Source organism: Bubalus kerabau, chromosome 22 (assembly GCF_029407905.1).
Source record: "Bubalus kerabau isolate K-KA32 ecotype Philippines breed swamp buffalo chromosome 22, PCC_UOA_SB_1v2, whole genome shotgun sequence".
In the NCBI taxonomy this organism is placed as follows: Eukaryota; Metazoa; Chordata; class Mammalia; order Artiodactyla; family Bovidae; genus Bubalus; species Bubalus kerabau.
Window position 1 is genome coordinate 34,990,938 of NC_073645.1, and position 20,160 is coordinate 35,011,097.

The 20,160-nt window shown below is 45.6% G+C and overlaps 1 protein-coding gene and 1 long non-coding RNA gene across 9 annotated transcripts in view; one reads left to right on the top strand and one right to left on the bottom strand.

The window, feature by feature from the left end:
• GPAM (glycerol-3-phosphate acyltransferase, mitochondrial) overlaps window positions 1–5,362 on the bottom strand; it is a 67,367-nt gene extending 62,005 nt beyond the window's left edge. For 6 of the 8 annotated variants that reach the window (XM_055560706.1, XM_055560705.1, XM_055560703.1 and 3 more), the window contains exon 1: window positions 4,755–5,362. The gene's annotated coding sequence lies outside the window, so the exon portion shown is untranslated. The remainder of the gene's footprint in view (window positions 1–4,754) is intronic. The other 2 variants (XM_055560704.1, XM_055560702.1) reach the window with 2 other exon arrangements.
• A 494-nt stretch (window positions 5,363–5,856) lies between these two features.
• On the top strand, window positions 5,857–20,160 carry LOC129636956 (uncharacterized). The gene is made up of 3 exons (XR_008707232.1): window positions 5,857–5,961; window positions 19,013–19,067; window positions 20,051–20,160. It is a non-coding gene; the product is annotated as an uncharacterized LOC129636956 (long non-coding RNA).

The following is a 20,160-nucleotide window of genomic DNA, read 5'->3' on the forward strand; positions in this document are numbered from 1 at the left end:
CCAAGCCTTGAACTATTGCTTTTTTATTCAGCCCAGTCAAAACATTCAAATTCAACTCAGCAGAAATTGACAGTCTACAAACATCATTATGTAATAAAAGAAAAGAATGTTTTAACAGCCCAACAAGCAGGACCTACAGCTTCTCAGAACAATGGGAAATTTCTCAAATTGAATATCCATGGCCATCTTAAAGAGCCGCTACTTTGTCCTCAGTTCTTATGTCACCATAGACTAGAAAAACCTCAAAGACCAGCACCTATCTGCAGTCTGGAGTCTGGGTATTGTGAACAGCCACTGGAGTTGTGTGAAGAATTAGGCTTGAGACTCAGCTTAAACAGAGAAGATATTCCAGGGCAAGGATAGGGAGGAGTGAGGGGGTGAAAATGGGGGGACAGCAGTTTCCCTGAGAATAAGCTGCTCTGCTCTGTGGAGGCACTCTGCACACTGCAAGGCCACAGTACGGTGCTTGCTTAATTACCCATCTCTCCCATTGGGCTTTGAGTTCCTTGAGAGCAGTGTCTGTGCCTTGTTGCCCCGAGTCACAGAGCTAATTAGATGTGGTTGTGCGGCAAGGGGGCACTGGAAGGAGCAATGGCAAAGCACAAGGAACACACTGTGCTGCTCCAAGGACCCATATGATCTGAGGATTTGGAGGGCACATTTTCTATTATCTAATCATGCATGCAGTTTCTGCCTGGTGGAGTGAAAGGGGCTCTGCCTCCATCCTACCTGGCAGACTCATCCTGAGTATCAGCCCACAAGATAATTAAAATATGCCCAGAGGAGCTTGGTGGGGGTCAGGATTGCTGCTGCTCGGGGCAGGTGCCAGGGGACCACTGAGCAATGGCTCAGGTCGGATCCCTTGATCCCTGAAGCTGTTTGGGCAAGAGCGGGGCTACAAGTGGGAGCAGCCAGCCTCCTGCCCACTTGCTGCTCGATCCTCCTGTTGCCCTACTGCCAAGACTGAGAAGCATTCTCAGTTCCAAGGTTTACACTTTTCCCAGGCCCTTGTTCCTCATAGTCACATTCTGGAATTGACTCAAAGGAAAACGCCATTGACACTGTTACCAGGAGCTCCCAGGGTTAAGCTCCACAACAAGCTCCCCTTCCCTGCAGAGAAAGTCCAGCCCACAGGGAAATGGATGTTGCTTTCTTTCAAGACTCATTTTGGGTGTTTTGTTTTGTTTGGTTTGGTTTGGTCAACCTGATTTCTGGCAGGACGTTGAAGTCCAATAGACAGAGCCAACCTCAGCTGAACTTCCTGCCAGCCCCACTGGCCACTGGATGGAAGCCAGATGCAAAGCTCACCCAGCAAATGAGCTGAGAGAAGGGGAGGATAGGATGGGGAGACAACACAGGAGCCCAGGAGTGATGATTGAGCGTTTTCATTAGCTGACTCAGTGTGACACCAGGAGCCCCGTTAAACATCTGAAATATTGCTCAGCGGCTGAAGAACTAGGTTCCACGTTGATGGGATTAGCGAGGGTGTGGGTTCTGGGAACTGACTGCTGAAGCTGAGTTTCCCATTGCAAACATCCTGCCATTTTCCTCTTTTGACCTGTTGGGGAGAATTGACCTCAGGGTACCACTCGCTATTTAAAGTCTTATTGGAAATGGTCTTGTCTAGTGTATTATTTATGGGATGGCATCTCTTTTCCTTTCTCAACATCCAGTCTTCTGTGACTCTCCCACCAAACAGGGTCTGAAATTCTGAATCCAGGTGAAGACAGTTACGTGCCTTAAGATATCAACCCTGCTGCCTGCTACCTACTGCCATGCCTGCTCGCTTCAGCCATCACCGGCCCTGGGAGGTCCTAGGAAGCCTTGTTGTGACCAGCAAGCAACAGGTGGGAGTTGGCTAGCAGACATGAAAGCAGAAGAATGAAGCCCCAGCTAAGGAAGAGGGGATGGGGGGAGAATTGATTTATTTCTGAAGGTCATGGGCACAAGGTCCCCAGTGGGAAGGTGGAGAAGAACTGAAGATGTTGACACTGTTCTTTCAGGAACCTGAGACTGACCATTTCCTTTCATCACTCTTTGCAGGCTCAGGCTTCCCGTCACCTCCTGGAACTTCTGGCTTTGTCTGGAAAAAATGCTAACCAGCTCCTTTACAAGAGCTGTCGCTGAAGCCCCGGCCAGAGGGCTCACAAAAGACACTGTGTGCAGTGGGAAGGGAACGTGGTGCTCCTGGGAGGCTGAGTGGGTGGGGAAGGGGGGCAGTCTGAGCGCACTGCTGGGCAGCCAGAGATGATGATGTGCCCGCCTGGAAATACTCGCCCCTCCCCCGCCGCTCTCCTCCCAGCCTGTCCATGCTTGGAATTTCACCTCCAGAGATGACCGCCCCGGGTGGGTTAATCATCCAGGATGGAGGTGTAGGAACCTGGGGGAGGAAGACACAGAGAACCTGTTTTCTGCACCCCCGGTCACCCCTGCCATCCCTGGGAAGGGGTTAGGGATTTTCAGCTGATAGAAACAATCCCAGGGGAGAGAGGATACTGGACTCCAGTGATCGGCCGGCTCTTCCTCTGTCCTCCTGGAGTTTGCACCCCGCCTCTCTCCAGCAGAGGAGGCAGCCAGGTAGAAGAGCACTGGACAGGGAGTCAGGAGGCCCCTGTTTCATCTGCCTCAATCCTGCTGCAGGTCAAGGAATCGTCAAACACCAGAGAGCAGCAACTCAGTCTTAGGAATCATTCAGCTCATCAAAGAGGACTTTCTCAACTAGCTCTCCACCCCTGTCCGAATCAAGTCCTTTGTTCTTGTTTCTCATCACAAATGGGGATGACCTATTTATTTATGTGATTGTTTTGTTCATTTGTTTACCACCTCTCATCCCCCACCCTGTTGAACTGTAACCTCCCTGGGGGCAGGGAGCTTTCTCTGCCTCATTCTCCACTACATCCCAATGCCCCTCACACAGTAGGCACACACTGCTATTTATTGAAAGCAGAGTCTTTATTACCAAGGTAACCCCATGAAAGAAGTCTTAGAACCCTTTTACAGATGAGGAAACAGGGGCTTAGACAATTTAAATAGTAAGTGGAAAAGGCAAACGTCAGCCGTGAATCTGAATGGCCCTTCCCCCATGCTCTACTACCTTTGTAACAAAAATTACCAGATGACCAGACAAGGGAGATAGCCTTAAGCTGTGAGCATTGGCTTAGGCTTTTTGGACTGTGATGCTGTAGGACCAGACACCCAATACGGCTGGAAAAGAGGAGGCGGGAGGAGGGAGAGGGGTCAGTGAGAACAGAGAGCAGCTCAAAGCCAGTGTCCCCAGGTAGGTGCCTGGTCTCGCCACGTCAGGTGCTAGATCAGGATCAGGAGCCATAAGTTTGTGCACTGGGCTCACCCTCTACCTCTTCACATTTCCCTGAAAATTATGAAGCGGAAGCAGGATTCACTTTGATGAACTTCTCAGACCAATGACTCTGAAGAGTCTCAAGAAATCCAGCGGGCTCAGTAGAGAAAACTCCCTGGGAACCACCCAATGTCAGCAGGAAGAACAAACTCCCATCCTGTGGGGCAGCTTTGTGGGACTAAGCCCTGATACCCTCCCACAGCAACTAACAGCAGGGACAACCTGGATACCAACGCCTGAGAATTAAGACAACACAGATGGAAACATTTGGAGATTAAGACAGCCACCGAGACAGGAGAAGGGCAATGTACTTGGCATGGCTATTTCTTCATCTAAAGTGCATAGGGAAAAATCAGTTTTAAGAATAACCATTTACCATTTGTCGTTTAGTTGCTAAGACATATCTAAGACTCTTTTGTGACCCCACAGACTATAGCCAGCCAGGCTCCTCTGTTCATGGGATTTCCCAGGCAAGAATACTGGAAAGGGTTGCCATTTCCTTCCCCAGGAGGTCTTCCTGATCCCATATCAGGATCGAACCCATATCTCCTGCATTGCAGGCGGATTCATTACCACTGACCCACCTACCATAAAAGGCTTCTTTTCCACTTAATGCCAAAATAAGGTGTTTTTTGTTTTTTGGTGTTTTTTTTTGCATCATATCCCCCCTCCTCAGCCACCTCCAGATAAACCTAACAATTAGATGAGACAGAATCCATCCTTTCATCTCTCTTTCATCTTCAGTCCAAGAATGGTTGGTTAAGTCCCTGCTTTCATCTGTAGCAAGGAAGTTCTTTGACATCAAGCTCTGTCTCCCTATCTCAAGCTCGAAACACACCACTGAGGTGGGACTATGATGAGGGCAAGAATGGACAAAGCACATCAAACACAGATCCCAGACAAAGTGGGAAACAAATTCTCCTAAACAAGGAACTCAGCCCACTCTTCCTTCTCTGATGCCAACATCACAAGGATCGGTACCACCAAGAAACACTTTTGAAGATCAGATGTGACAATGTTTCAAGCTGAAGCAAATGGATTTCTCAGCAAGTGTGCAAAACCCTCTCAGTAGTGAGCCAGGGATGACAAAGAGGCCAAGGGAGCAGCTGGACCTGGAAGGATTTCATGGGGACAGCAACACGCAGCCCTAATGGCACATTACCTGCCATCGCACTCACACCTCTCCAGGTGCAAACATCTCATGCCTTGGCTCTGCCTTTCCATAGAATTCCAAGATTCTGACATCTCTTTCCTTCTACTTCCTTCCTCCACGTCCTCTGCCTTTCCCAGGCAGTTCTCCACCCCAGCCCCGCCCCAGCCCTCCCACCCCAGCCCCATTTCCTAAGAAATCAGAATCCCTTCCCCACCCTACCCCCAATTTTTTTTGTTTAAATACCTGTATCCTTGACTCTGTGCTGATTGAGGAATTACTTCCAAACAGCTGATGAGTAAAGCCAATGGAGACTCTGAAGAAGACTGCCCCAGTCTGAGTGGGGAATGAGAGAAAATCTCCTCTGGGTGCTTGTTTGTATGGCTAGAAATGGAAGGACTTTGGGTGCTCGGTAGTAACCTTGGAAAAAAAAAATCCCCAGGCAGCAACAAACTCTCCCGACACAGTTTTGAAACACCACAGGAAGAGGAAGCCCTCTTTGATCAAATAATAACCAGCCAGAGATAAGGCCCGCTAGGCCGAGCCCAGCCGGCCAATCACATACTTCCTTCCCACTGCAAGGACAAACAGACCCAGGCTTCTCACTCACCCAGGAGTGAGTTTCAGGGCTTGTTATAATTTAATGATGCTGCCACTGGTGTCTTCTTGACTTTGCCTGGCAGGGCTTTCTGACTAGGAAGTGAAGCTCGCAACTCAGGAACCTCACTCTCAGTGGAGGCACCCGGCCAAGGGGCTGCCTCTGAGGACCCCGTGTGATCACGTGACACCCGGCTTCCCACGCTGATGCTCCCACCTCGCCCGAGAGAGTCCTCGCTGCAGCTGGGGTCAGCAGGGGGTGAGCATATTTGACTCGTTGACTGTGACCCAAAAAGGTGGTGGAGACCCCTGTGACTCACCCTCATGTGTTGGAGATGCTTCACGGGCATTTCTTAGGGGGTCCTTTGTTAGCAGTGACTTTGAGCTTTTCTCCATCCTCCAGCCTTCCCAGTCACCCTCCCCTTCCAATACTATCATTGCTCCCTTAGGCCACAGAGGTATAGATAGAGAGAGGGTGGGTTCTGGAAACTTAACAGGCCTTGGAGTGAATAATGGCCCTCCAGCTCTTTTCCAGGTCACTATAAGGTTCTTACAGGCCCTGAGGAGTTGTAACAAACCCTTCAGTAGTACTGTTATATTAGAGATTAATATCTAAAGGAACCCAAGGAGCACCCTCTTTGGCTTTTTTGTGTTTTTATTTTTTGATGTGGACCAGTTTTTTAAAGTTTTTATTGAATTTGTTACAGTATTGTTTCTGTTGTATGTTTTGGTTTTTTGACATCAAGGGATGTTGGATCTTAGCTCCTCCACCAGGGATTGAACTCGTACCTCCTGCATTGGAAGGCAAAGTCCTAACCACTGGACCATCAGGGACGTCCCAAGAACCCTTTTGTTGGTAGGTAACACTTAGCATCACTACAAACAAAGCTAGTAGAGGTGATGGAATTCCAGTTGAGCTCTTTCAAATCCCAAAAGATGATGCTGTGAAAGTGCTGCCCTCAATATGCCAGCACATTTGGAAAACTCAGCAGTGGCCACAGGACTGGAAAAGGTCAGTTTTCATTCCAATCCCAAAGAAAGGCAATGCCAAAGAATGCTCAAACTACCGCACAATTGCACTCATCTCACACGCTAGTAAAGTAATGCTCAGCATTCTCCAAGCCAGGCTTCAGCAATATGTGAACCGTGAACTTCCAGATGTTCAAGCTGGTTTTAGAAAAGGCAGAGGAACCAGAGATCAAATTGCCAACATCTGCTGGATCATGGAAAAAGCAAGAGAGTTCCAGAAAAACATCTATTTCTGCTTTATTGACTATGCCAAAGCCCTTGACTGTGTGGATCACAATAAACTGTGGAAAATTCTGAAAGAGATGGGAATACCAGACCACCTGACCTGCCTCCTGAGAAACCTGTATGCAGGTCAGGAAGCAACAGTTAGAATTGGGCATGGAACAACAGACTGGTTCCAAATTGGAAAAGGAGTACGTCAAGGCTGTATATTGTCACCGGGCTTATTTAACTTCTATGCAGAGTACATCATGAGAAACGCTGGACTGGAAGAAACACAAGCTGGAATCAAGATTTCCGGGAGAAATATCAACAACCTCAGATATGCAGATGACACCACCCCTATGGCAGAAAGTGAAGAGGAACTCAAAAGCCTCTTGATGAAAGTGAAAGTGGAGAGTGAAAAAGTTGGCTTAAAGCCCAACATTCAGAAAAGTAAGATCATGGCATCCGGTCCCATCACTTCATGGGAAATAGATGGGGAAACAGTGGAAACAGTGTCCGACTTTATTTTTCTGGGCTCCAAAATCACTGCAGATGGTGACTGCAGCCATGACATTAAAAGACGCTTACTCCTTGGAAGGAAAGTTATGACCAACCTAGATAGCATATTCAAAAGCAGAGACATTACTTTGCCAACAAAGGTTCGTCTAGTCAAGGCTATGGTTTTTCCTGTGGTCACGTATGGATGTGAGAATTGGACTGTGAAGAAGGCTGAGTGCCGAGAATTGATGCTTTTGAACTGTGGTGTTGGAGAAGACTCTTGAGGGTCCTTTGGACTGCAAGGAGATCCAACCAGTCCATTCTGAAGGAGATCAGCCCTGGGATTTCTTTGGAAGGAATGATGCTAAAGCTGAAACTCCAGTACTTTGGCCACCTCATGCGAAGAGTTGACTCATTGGAAAAGACTCTGATGCTGGGAGGGATTGGGGGCAGGAGGAGAAGGGGACGACAGAGGATGAGATGGCTGGATGGTATCACTGACTCGATGGACATGAGTCTGAGTGAACTCTGGGAGTTGGTGATGGACAGGGAGGCCTGGTGTGCTGTGATTCATGGGGTCACAAATAGTCGGACACGACTGAGCAACTGAACTGAACTGAACACTTAGCATCGATTTTAGGGCATTTCATCACCCCTAGTAGGAACCCCTTTCCACTAGCAGTCATTCCCCTTCCCCCAGCCTCCCCATCAGCCCTCTCTCAACAATATTTATTCGGCATCCATCACTGGAGGAGCGCCAGGGGTGAGTTCTCCACCCTCATGAAACAATGTTATAGCACAGGAGGCAGCAGTTTAATAGAGTCCTCAGTGCATGGAGCCAAAGGCAGGGCAATAAAGGGGGCTTGTCACAGAGGATCTGCTCCCCTCCCAGGCAACAAGGGAGAAACCAGCAACGGTGCAAGGGAAATGGACTCGAGTCAGAGGGCTCTGTGCGGCCAAATCTTCCCCAAGGGAACTTCCTGCAGATACCTAGGAAGGGAAAAGAGGGAAAAGAAGGGAAAAGACCGGGGAGGGGGTGGGGAGAGGAAAAGCAAAATTGTATCTTCTCTCCTTTAAAAAAAAAAAAAAAAGACTGTTCTATATATATTGGGCTTCCCTGGTGGCTCAGAAAGGAAAGAATTCACCTACAATGCAAGAGACCTGGGTTCAGTCCCTGGGTTGGGACGATCCCCTGGAGGAGGACATAGCAACCCACGCCAGTGTTTTTGCCTGGAGAAGCCCCATGGACAGAGGAGCCGGCGGGCTACTGTCCATTGGGTCACAAAGAGTCGGACACAACTGAAGTGACTAAGCACAGCATATATATATATACAGTCTTATGAAGAATAATTCCCATACGATGCAATTCTCCCATTTAAAGTATATCATTCAACAGTTTCTAGTATATTCACACAGCTGTACAGAATCAGTTTTAGAACATTTCATCACACACCACCCCCCCACCAAAGGAATTTTTTCTCATTAGCAGTCATTCCCCATTCCAGCCCTCCATTCCCACCTCTGCCAGCTCTTGGCAACCACCAATCCACTTTGTCTCCTGCAGATTTGCCTCTTCTGGACATTTCACATAAATGGAATCATACACTATGTGGCTTTTGTGACTGGCTTGTTTCAATTGCCACGATGTTTTCAAGGTACACTTCATTGCTTTTTATTACTAATTAATATTCCATTGTAAGAATATATGACAATTTGTCTTTCTATTCATCCATTGATGGACACTTGGATTGTTTCCACTTTTTTTGCTGTTACAAATAATGCTGGTATGGACATTCATGCTCACATCTCCACTCCTTTTTTTCCCCTCAAATTCACAATCTCATAGCAGGGGAATAAGAAGGGAACAAAGCAAGTGAGAGAACTAGCTTTTGAAAGACATCTCTCTAACTGGAAGGTGGAATAGCACAACGGTGGCTGGGCCTCCTATCCGTGTACATTTTCACAACGCGTAAAGCACTGTCGTATATTCTCTCTTGGCATATAGTCTCTCTTCAGCCCTAGGGATGAGGGAGGTTTCATTTCTATAGCCATTTTAAAGATAAGATCATAAAGAATAAGAAAATTGAGTAACTTGCCAAAAGTCACCCAGTAAAGAACTGAGCCAGAATTGAGTTCTCTGTTCTTTTACTCCAGCTCTTCACACACAAAACAGGCTTTATTCTTCTGTTATACACTCAGACTTGGCTTCCAAGATGCATAGCTCAAGGGCGTAGGGGTGCAGAGGAAGAAGAAGAGAAATGAAAGAAAAAGAGATTTGGCATTATTTATGGAGAAAGTGGAAATTAGGCCAACAAATAGTTGTCATTGTCTGCATTTAAAAAATTTGTACTTAAGGCTCAGGAAGATTAAATATCTTATCTAAAGGCGCAGAACTAGTGAGCCAGCCATTGCTGATTTAAAGGCAGCTACGTGATTTCCAAACACAGAGCTCTTGGTTATTCAGGTGGAAGGATTAACTTTGCAGAGAGCACTGCAGGTAAGGGTGGGCCTGGGTGAAAAAGAGGCCATACACAGTAGGGAGTGCAGAAGGGGATAAAACAACATGAGAGTCTGAAGATGCAGAGAAAAGACAACTATGGAGGGAAGAGCAGAAAAGCAAAACAGAAAGAATGTGGAGCGAGTCCAGTTGAAAGGCTGGCTGAGTTCCCAGCTTGTCCCGTGGCCAGGAATGTTTCATCCAAACCCTTGTGGTCACTTGATAAACAATATGAACAGATGTTCTGGGTGCAATAGTGTGGGAAAAATATCAACCAGGGACAGAGCTAGAGAATCCATCCAGCTTCTCGTCCCCTGTCCAGTCCCAATTGAAGAGCCCAGCCCTGCACCACCCAAGAGGGATTCTCCCAGAAGCAGGTGGGCAAAGATCTCTGTGGGGGAGAGATGAGGTCAAACAGACCGGGTGAGCACAGGTGATGGCTGGACACAGCTTACCTCCCTGTGAGGTGGGGATTCCAGTGCAAAGTGCTTCTCACCTGGGAGTAGGGATGTCAGCATGAACAGCAGGGGTGTGGGCATGCCAGAAGTCTGGAACCAACCAGGCTTCTCGTGGCTCTGGCTCTAGACTCACTGCACCAAGACCATGCCAACTGTACTGGGTTTCCTTGGGCCCATTATCTGCAGAATTCAGTACACAGTGGGCAAACCACTGTCAGGAAAAGTGGGTTAGAAAATCTCTTTAAGGTTAGGAAGCAGACCTAAACTAGTCCCAGGTCCCTCAAATCTCTGAGCCATCTACAAGATGCACTTCTGGAAAATGATGGGCCATCTTTGGAAAGTCTGCATCATGGGCCAGGTCCCAATAGATGCTTTCCCTGTCACATTTTCTCTTTACAAAAACCTATAGGGTAGAAATGGGCTGCCCAGGTGACTAGTGGTAAAGAATCCACCTGCCAAAGCAGGCAATACATTCCTGGGGTTAGGAAGATTCCCCTGGAGAAGGAAATGGCAACCCCCTCCAGTATTCTTGCCTGGAAAATCTCACAGACAGAGAGACCTGGCAGGCTACAGTCCATGGGGTTGCAAAGAGTCAGACACAACTTAATGACTCAGCATACATGCATGCATAAAGTAGGAATATTTATACCCAGAATTATTATAATATTATACCAGAATAAAGGGGTGCCCTGGTGGTTCAGATGGTAAAGAATCTGCCTGCAATGAAGGAAACCTGGGTTCAATCCCTGAGTTGGGAAGATCCGCTGGAGAATGGAATGGTGACCCACTCCAGTATTTTTGCCTGGAGAATTCCATGGACAATCCATGCAGTCACAAAGGGTCAGACACAACTGAGGGACAAACACTTTCATAGGATGAAAAAGTAGAGCTCAGAGAGATTAATTAGTTCACTTGAGGTCACACACTTAATGGGTGGCAGAGCAGGAACTTGAGCCTAAGGCCATCTGATTCCAAAGCCTATAATCTTTCTATTTTTTGTTACCACTCTTTTCTTAGATTCATTTTTTTTTTCTGTCTCTGACAAGTTGCCACTTATTCCCATTCTTCCTTCAGTGATTTTTCTAGCACTCCCCAAATCATGTATGTGCATCTGATATATAACATACGCATCTAAGTTCATACTCATACGGATCTGTGAGAATATATATCTGTGTGCACATATTCACATGTAAGCCTCCTGCTTTTAGCTATGTGTGTCCTGTTGCCTTCATAGAAGGGAACAAGTGCCTTTTCTTTTAACTTCCTTGAGGCTGTGGATGTCTGTCCTGAGATGCCTGAATGGATGTCAGCTGTTGGAAAAGACCCTGATGCTGGGGAAGATTGAAGGCAGGAGAAGGGGACAGCAGAGGAAGAGATGGTTGGATGGCATCACTGACTCAATGGGCATGAGTTTGAGCAAGCTCTGGGAGTTGGTGAAGGACAGGGAAGCCTGGCATGCTGCAGTCCATGGGGTCACAAAGAGTCCGACACGACTGAGCGACTGAACAACAGCAACACGGAGCAGAGAAACTGGCTCTGTGACCAGGCACTTTCCCTACTGCAGGCATCTTCTGAAGACCTGGTTCTGGGATGGGGTTTTCCTAAGGGCTTCTGAACCTGACACTCAGGCTTAAGATTCTCAAAAACAAAATTTTCAACAAACAAGGAAAGATCAGAGAATCCTGGCCCAAACCTAGAACCAGCAAAAGGCAAACACTGGTCCACAGTGAAATGGTTCTACTAACCTCAGATACGGCGCTCCTAACTTCTATACCAAGCTATGCGATCTTGGGCAAGTTCTTAAGCATTCTACCCGTCTACTATCTTTATTTGTTTATTTATTTTATTTTTTGGTTGCGTGCTGAAGCTTTCAGAATCTTAGTTCCCCAACCAGGAATCGAACTCCGGCCCACAGCAGTGAAAACGCAGAGTCCTCACCACTAGACCACCAGGGAATTCCCTCATCTCCTCATCTTTAAAACAGAGGTGCTTCATAGGATTGCTGTAAGCATTGGCTGCGTTAAGATATGTAACTTCTTAGAAGAGAGCACAGCATGTGCCAAGCTCACAATAAATGTTGACAACATACCCTCTCAGGTCCACTGGAGACTCCTGACAAATCTGCCCATGGAGCTTCAAGCCGTGGCTCTTCACTTCTCAAGCCAACCCATCTGGTAGTAGTCAGGCCAGACAACTCCTTCTGAAAGCTTTTGTTCACAGGAGCAAGTTTGCACTCTGATTTTAGCCTCTTCTCATTTCAACAGTTGATGGAATAGTCCTGCCTTGAATATGAACTTTCAGTGCCTCTGCAGTGAGTCCATGCACTGGGATTGGGTCCCTGAAACCACAGACTCTGGAGACAGATGGCCAGTCTTCAAATCCCAGTGTTGCCACTTATGTTACTACAGTCACACCACTCTACCTCTTTGTGCCTCAGCTTTCTCATCTGTAAAATGGGGACAATAATGGTGCTTATAGGATCACTGTGAGGATCAAATGAGTTAACTTATGAAAAGTTCTAAAAACAGCTCCTAGCATATATTAAGGTCTATATTAGTATTATCATCATGACTCTTATTTTTACTGTAGAATTTAAAATATTTTAATTGTGGCAAAAGTAAGAAGTCAAGAAACACCTGGAGTAACAGGCAAATTTGGCCTTGGAATATGGAATGAAGCAGGGCAAAGACTAATAGAGTTTTGCCAAGAAAATGCATTGGTCATAACAAACACCCTCTCCCAACAACACAAGAGAAGACCCTATACATGGACATCACCAGATGATCAACACGGGAAATCAGATTGATTATATTATTTGCAGCCAAAGATGGAGAAGCTCTATACAGTCAGCAAAAACAAGACCAGAAGCTGACTGTGGCTCAGATCATGAACTCCTTATTGCCAAATTCAGACTGAAATTGAAGAAAGTAGGGAAAACCACTAGACCATTCAGGTATGACCTAAATCAAATCCCTTATGATTATACAGTGGAAGTGAGAAATAGATTTAAGGGCCTAGATTTGATAGATAGAGTGCCTGATGAACTATGGAATGAGGTTCGTGACATTGTACAGGAGACAGGGATCAAGACCATCCCCATGGAAAAGAAATGCAAAAAAGCAAAATGGCTTTCTGGGGAAGCCTTACAAATAGCTGTGAAAAGAAGAGAAGCGAAAAGCAAAGGAGAAAAGCTAAGATATAAGCATCTGAATGCAGAGTTCCAAAGAACAGCAAGAAGAGATAAGAAAGCCTTCTTCAGGGATCAATGCAAAGAAATAGAGGAAAACAACAGAATGGGAAAGACTAGAGACTTCTTCAAGAAAATTAGAGATGCCAAGGGAACATTTCATGCAAAGATGGGCTCAATAAAGGACAGAAATGGTATGGACTTAACAGAAGCAGAAGATATTAAGAAGAGATGGCAAGAATACACAGAACTGTACAAAAAAGATCTTCACAACCCAGATAATCATGATGGTGTGATCACAGACCTAGAGCCAGACATCCTTGAATGTGAAGTCAAGTGGGCCTTAGAAAGCATCACTACGAACAAAGCTAGTGGAGGTGATGGAATTCCAGTTGAGCTATTTCAAATCCTCAAAGATGATGCTGTGAAAGTGCTGCCCTCAGTATGCCAGCACATTTGGAAAACTCAGCAGTGGCCACAGGACTGGAAAAGGTCAGTTTTCATTCCAATCCCAAAGAAAGGCAATGCCAAAGAATGCTCAAACTACCGCACAATTGCATTCATCTCACATGCTAGTAAAGTAATGCTCAAAATTCTCCAAGCCAGGCTTCAGCAATATGTGAACCGTGAACTTCCTGCTGTTCAAGCTGGTTTTAGAAAAGGCAGAGGAACCAGAGATCAAATTGCCAACATCTGCTGGATCATGGAAGAAGCAGGAGAGTTCCAGAAAAACATCTATTTCTGCTTTATTGACTATGCCAAAGCCTTTGACTGTGTGGAACACAATAAACTGTGGAAAATTCTGAAAAAGATGAGAATACCAGACCACCTGACCTGCCTCTTGAGAAATTTGTATACAGGTCAGAAAGCAACAGTTAGAACCAGACATGGAACAACAGACTGGTTCCAAATAGGAAAAGGAGTTCGTCAAGGCTGTATATTGTCACCCTGCTTATTTAACTTATATGCAGAGTACATCATGAGAAACGCTGGACTGGAAGAAACACAAGCTGGAATCAGGATTGCCGGGAGAAATATCAATAACCTCAGATATGCAGATGACACCACCCTTATGGCAGAAAGTGAAGAGGAACTCAAAAGCCTCTTGATGAAAGTGAAAGAGGAGAGTGAAAAAGTTGGCTTAAAGCTCAACATTCAGAAAAGTAAGATCATGGCATCCGGTCCCATCACTTCATGGGAAATAGATGGGGAAACAGTGGAAACAGTGTCCGACTTTATTTTTCTGGGCTCCAAAATCGCTGCAGATGGTGACTGCAGCCATGAAATTAAAAGACGCTTACTCCTTGGAAGGAAAGTTATGACCAACCTAGATAGCATATTGAAAAGCAGAGACATTACTTGGCCAACAAAGGTCCGTCTAGTCAAGGCTATGGTTTTTCCTGTGGTCACGTATGGATGTGAGAGTTGGACTGTGAAGAAGGCTGAGCGCCAAAGAATTGATGCTTTTGAACTGTGGTGTTGGAGAAGACTCTTGAGAGTCCCTTGGACTGGAAGGAGATCCAACCAGTCCATTCTGAAGGAGATCAGCCCTGGGATTTCTTTGGAAGGAATGATGCTAAAGCTGAAACTCCAGTACTTTGGCCACCTCATGCGAAGAGCTGACTCATTGGAAAAGACCCTGATGCTGGGAGGGATTGGGAGCAGGAAGAGAAGGGGACGACAGAGGATGAGATGGCTGGATGGCATCACTGACTCTATGGACATGAGTCTGGGTGAACTCTGGGAGTTGGTGATGGACAGGGAGACCTGGCGTGCTGTGATTCATGGAGTCACAAAGAGTCAGACATGACTGAGTGACTGAACTGAACTGAAAATAGTTATTGCATATCAGTTAGCATCATTTATATTTTTAAAAAATTTATTGAAATATCATTGATGTACAATATTATATAAGTTACACGTGTACAATATAGTAATTCACAATTTATTGTTATTATAAAATATTGGCTACATTCCCCATGTTGTATAATATATCTTTGTAGCTCACTTTAAATATAATAGTTTATACTTCTTAATCCTCTTTGCCATGTGATGCGAAGAACCGACTCATTGGAAAAGACCCTGATGCTGGGAAAGATTGAGGGCAGGAGGAGAACGGGATGACAGAGGATGAGATGGTTGGATGGCATCACCGACTCGATGGACATGGGTTTGAGCAAGCTCCAGGAGATGGTGAAGGACTGGGAAGCCTGGCATGCTGCAGTCCATGGGCTCACAAAGAGTTGGACACAATGGACTGAACAATAATTTCTTAATCTCCTACCCTTTTTTGGCCCCCTTCCCTCCATCGTCATCATTTTTAAGTGAGAGTTCAGTAGGATTAAGTATATTCACATTATTGTGCAAACATCATCACATCCTCTCCACATGGAAACATTTTTCATCTTACAAAACTGAAACTCTGTACCCATTAAACAGCAGCACCTCATGTCCCCTCCGCCCAGGCCCTAGAATTCATCGTGCAATTGACTCTTTCTGCTTCTATGAGTCTGACTATTCCAGAGACCTCACAGAAGTGGAATCAAACAGTATTTGTCCCTTTGCAGCTACTGTATTTCCCTTAGCATTAAAGTCTTCACGGTTCATTTATGTTGTAGCATGTGTCAGAATTTCCACTTTAAGGCTGAACCATATTGTATGTATAGACCACATTGTGTTTATGCACTCATCCATCCATGGATTCTTGAATTGCTTCCCTCTTTGGCTATTATGAATAATGCTACTATGAGCAGGGGTGTCTAATATCTCACTGAGTCCCTGCTTTCAATTCTTTTGGGTTTATACCCAGAAGTGGAATTTCTGGATCATGTCATAACTCTGTGTTTAATAGTTATGAGAAACCGCCATATCATTTTCCATAGTAGCTGTACCATTTTACATTCCCAACAAACAGTGCTCAAGGGAGCCAATTTCTCTACCTTCTCCCCAACCCTTGTTACTTTCTGGACTTTTTGTTTGTTTTGTTTTTATAGTATCCATTCTAATTAGTGAGAGATGGTATCTCATTGTGGTTTTGACTGGCACTGTCCTAATGATTAGTGATGCTGGGCATCCATTCATGCACTTACTGGCCATTTGTATATATTCTTTGGAGAAATGTCTATTCAAGCCCTTTACGCATTTTTAAATCAGGTTGTTTGCTTATTTGCTGTTTAGTTCTCATCATGATTCCTAAGCACTGACCCCTGTAATTTATATTATTTGGAGCTTGGTAGCATTCAGAAAACAAAAACTGATTGTTTTCCAAATAGTTTACAGGGAAACAAAACAACTTCTTAAAACCACTGACAGAAAATGAAAAGAAAGTCCAAGTTATTGAATTCAGTGCCTTTCCTTCTTTGTACTTGTATAAACTCTGAGACATCAGGGTATTAGCATGAAATAGCATTTGCCACCAAAACAAAAAACACTTCCTGCTGATAAATAGATGTCCAGGGAATTTTATACAAATGGCCAATACGCTGAGGCAATTAATACAGATCTTGAGACGTAAGAACATTAATAATAATATAAACTGAAAAGACTGACAAAATTCATCTCAAAAGGACCATAATTGGAAGTAATAAAAGCTACCACCATTTCCAAATCTAAAGTGCAAAAAAAGATGCAAGGTCTGCATGTGTGCAAGATGGATTTTGTGTGTTTGTGTGATGTTATGTATAGATTATGCAAGAAAGAAAGACTGTATTGTGTACACGCTAAAACAATCAGGTGATATAACTTAATTCTGGAATAATCGGGCAATTCAAGAATTGGTACTCTGTTTGGTCTTTTGTCACCTAGTTATTTAAGCAAGCATTTCTCCTTTGACATATTAATAGATTCTGAACATATGAAAATGTCATGCATTTCATGGCAGAAAACCAAACGCACCAAATATCATTTCCTGTGTATTCTGTGAAAGCAGAAAATACATACAACCAATACATTTCTTATTTTTCTAGTTAGACTGGAAAGTATGGGGGCAGAAATCCTGCTCTGGGGCTCTTTAATTTTCCTCCACATTGCCTAGCGGAGATCTTCCACATTATAATAGAACATGATTGCAGCTAGCTACTGGGCTAAGCACTCTATAAAACTCCAGGAGCCCTGCAGAATAGATATCATTATACCCACTTGACAGATAAGAAAATTGAGGCTCAGGAAATTTAAATGTGTGATAGTATCATGGATATGTTTTAAAAGAAGAACAGCATTCTTATTCTTCAGAGATTTCACCAGTGAAATTATAGGAGGTTAGGGTAGGAGGAGCCTGGTGGGCTGCAGTCCATGGGGTCGCTAAGAGTCAGACACGACTGAGCGACTTCACTTTCACTTTTCACTTTCATGCATTGGAGGAGGAAATGGCAACCCACTCCAGTGTTCTTGCCTGGAGAATTCCAGGGATGGGGGAGCCTGATGGGCTGCCGTCTATGGGGTCTCACAGAGTCGGACACGACTGAAGCGACTTAGCAGCAACAGCAGCAGCAGGGATTTGCTCCAAAATAATACAAGAGGGCGGAGCTGGATGAGGCTAAAGGTGAAACAGAATTTGCAGTGAGTTGATAATTGTTGAAGCTGTGTTATGAGTGTGTTGATGGTCTATTATATGATCTGTTAATCGATTTTTTTCATGTTTTTTCTATGTAGTTTTTTCCTATTTTGTGTATGTGTGTGATAAATGGAAAGGCAAGACTTCCCACTACTACCTCATGCTTCACAGAGCTTAACAGAGACATGGTAATGAAATGAATAGCTTCGTCCACTGTTTGCACCCCACCATGTATATTAGCAGGATTCCAATCATTAGGAGCCCCACACAGTCTCACATGCCTCTATAGGTTTTTTTAAATGACTCATCAGTCTACAAGGCCCTTCAATATCGTAAGCTTGTTGATGATCCCCCTTATTTACTGTACCTGGCATGGAACCTGGTAGTTGATAGGTATTGGGTGAATATCAAATGGATGGCGGCAAAACGTGGGCATGAGGCAGGCTGAAATGACGCAGAGTACCTGTACACACCTATCACATTGCCTAATGGGAACATCCTAAGCTCTCCTCCAGCACACATCACCTTTGAACCACCAGCACACATCACCCCCCACAGTCTCACACTGCTCCGTTACTCTCCTGTTACTAGTGCCTTGGCCACTATTTAATGCACATTCCCTCGCTGAGGTGCGCATGTTTGGTCCTCCGAGCTAGACAATGAGCTCCGAGGGATGGGAACCATGTTCCTCAGGTCCCTGTAGCCTCCAGGCTGAGCACGGACCCTGACAGAGGAGTGCAGGCAAATATTGCACATCATGTAGCCGCGGAGGTGCACGGCTCAGCTGCACCGTCAAGGGACCCTGCTGCAGCAGCGTGGTTGACTGACAGCCGCTAGGTGCCGCCCCTTTGGACCACGACATGTTCCCACCAATGCCACACTTCCGGGGGCTGCTGCTGGCCAGTGGCTGGGCATGGCAGGGCCCTGGAGCCAGTCCCTTCCTGCCCGCTGTGACATTCTTTCACCAGCTCAGCAGAGATGTTCCAGAGCTGCTCTGCGGTCTGAGGCTCTTCCTACCTAATACCACCTTCCCCGTCTCCTGCCACAGGGCTTAGACCTGCATCCTGGTCCAAGGCTTGCCTATGTCTGCTCCTTCCCCTTTATCCTTCAGAAGCATCCCCCTAATAAATCTCTGACATATCTACTCCTTTAGCATCTGCTTCTCCAAGGACCCAAAGTACCTGAGCTCTGATAATATCCAGGGACTTTCACAGTTCCATACATGTGTAAAAAATGCTATCGACCTCCCAGGTGACATCAGAACCAATGTAAATAAATTAAATAAATTGCACACTACACTAAGCTGCTCTCTTCTATGCTGAAGTCACAAGCCGCAGTAGAGTGAATCAAGGTTCCCTATTCAGTTACATGTGACCATGGAGACCTTGAGCAGAGCACTTGACCTCACGGTGCTTCAGTTTATTATTATTATTATTTAAGTGAGGCTAATAAGATCTTCCTTCTGTTGAAATAAATGTCTAGGCTCAAGATGGAGACACTCCTGTCTTGGATGCCACATCAGCAACCTGAATCTTAGGTAATATTAATTTCCCTGTAATGTTCCTCTTGTATAACCACTCGCCACTCCTCAAGCACCAAGCCACCTCCGGGCTCTATATTTATTTCCTTTTTCCTTATTAAGGAAGGCCATCAGTGGGCAGAGGATGAGAGGGGAAGGAGAAGGGATTTGAAGAGCACAGGAATTAGAACCCAGAGGTTGGAGGGGAGTGGGGAGCTGTTTCTCACTGGAAACATAGAAGGAGGCTTGGAAGAGATGTGGGGAAGTTTTACGATGCCTGGCATCCAGGTTACACCCTAAATCCATATGACCCTGGGCACACCACTCACTCTCTTGCTGCTGCTGTGGCTAAATCGCTTCAGTCATGTCCAACTCTGTGCGACCCCACAGACAGCTGCTCACCAGGCTCCCTCGTCCCTGGGATTCGCCAGGCAAGAACACTGGAGTGGGTTGCCATTTCCTTCTCCAGTGCATGAAAGTGAAAAGTGAAAGTGAAGTCACTTAGTTGTGCCCGACTCCCAGCGACCCCATGGACTGTAGCCTACCAGGCTCCTCCGTCCATGGGATTTTCCAGGCAAGAGTACAGGAGTGGGGTGCCATTGCCTTTTCCAACTCACTCTCTTAAGCGTCTCCATATCAGAAAGGGCAATTGGTGGCCTAAATGACCTCCAAATCCCTTTAAGTGCCAACATCTATGATCCTATCTATCCCAGCCAGCATCTTCCTCTTTTACCTCTTGTGGACCCTCTCCTGATGCCTCTGTAGGAAAAATGACTTAAGGTGTTAACTTAATGTGGTCCTTGAAAAAAGGAGATTCTTTAAAACATTTTACTTCTTAAGGAAAGTTAGTTTGGGGGATGAAGGAGCATAACAGAGTTGATTTCTCTCTTCTATTCTTTTCAACTAATCCCTGAGCCCTCTCTCCTGCTCCATCCTCCTCTCTGGCACCTCTCCTTCCTGGACCCCAGTCATTGGCTGTCCTTCTTCTTCTCTTGCTCAAGTGACTCACCTGATGGGCTGTGAGGTCAAAGCCCCTTCAGCTCCTACAGTCACCAAGTGGCCTTGGCTTTTAGCCCTCTGGCTTCCCACCAAGCGGAAGCTAAGATTATCC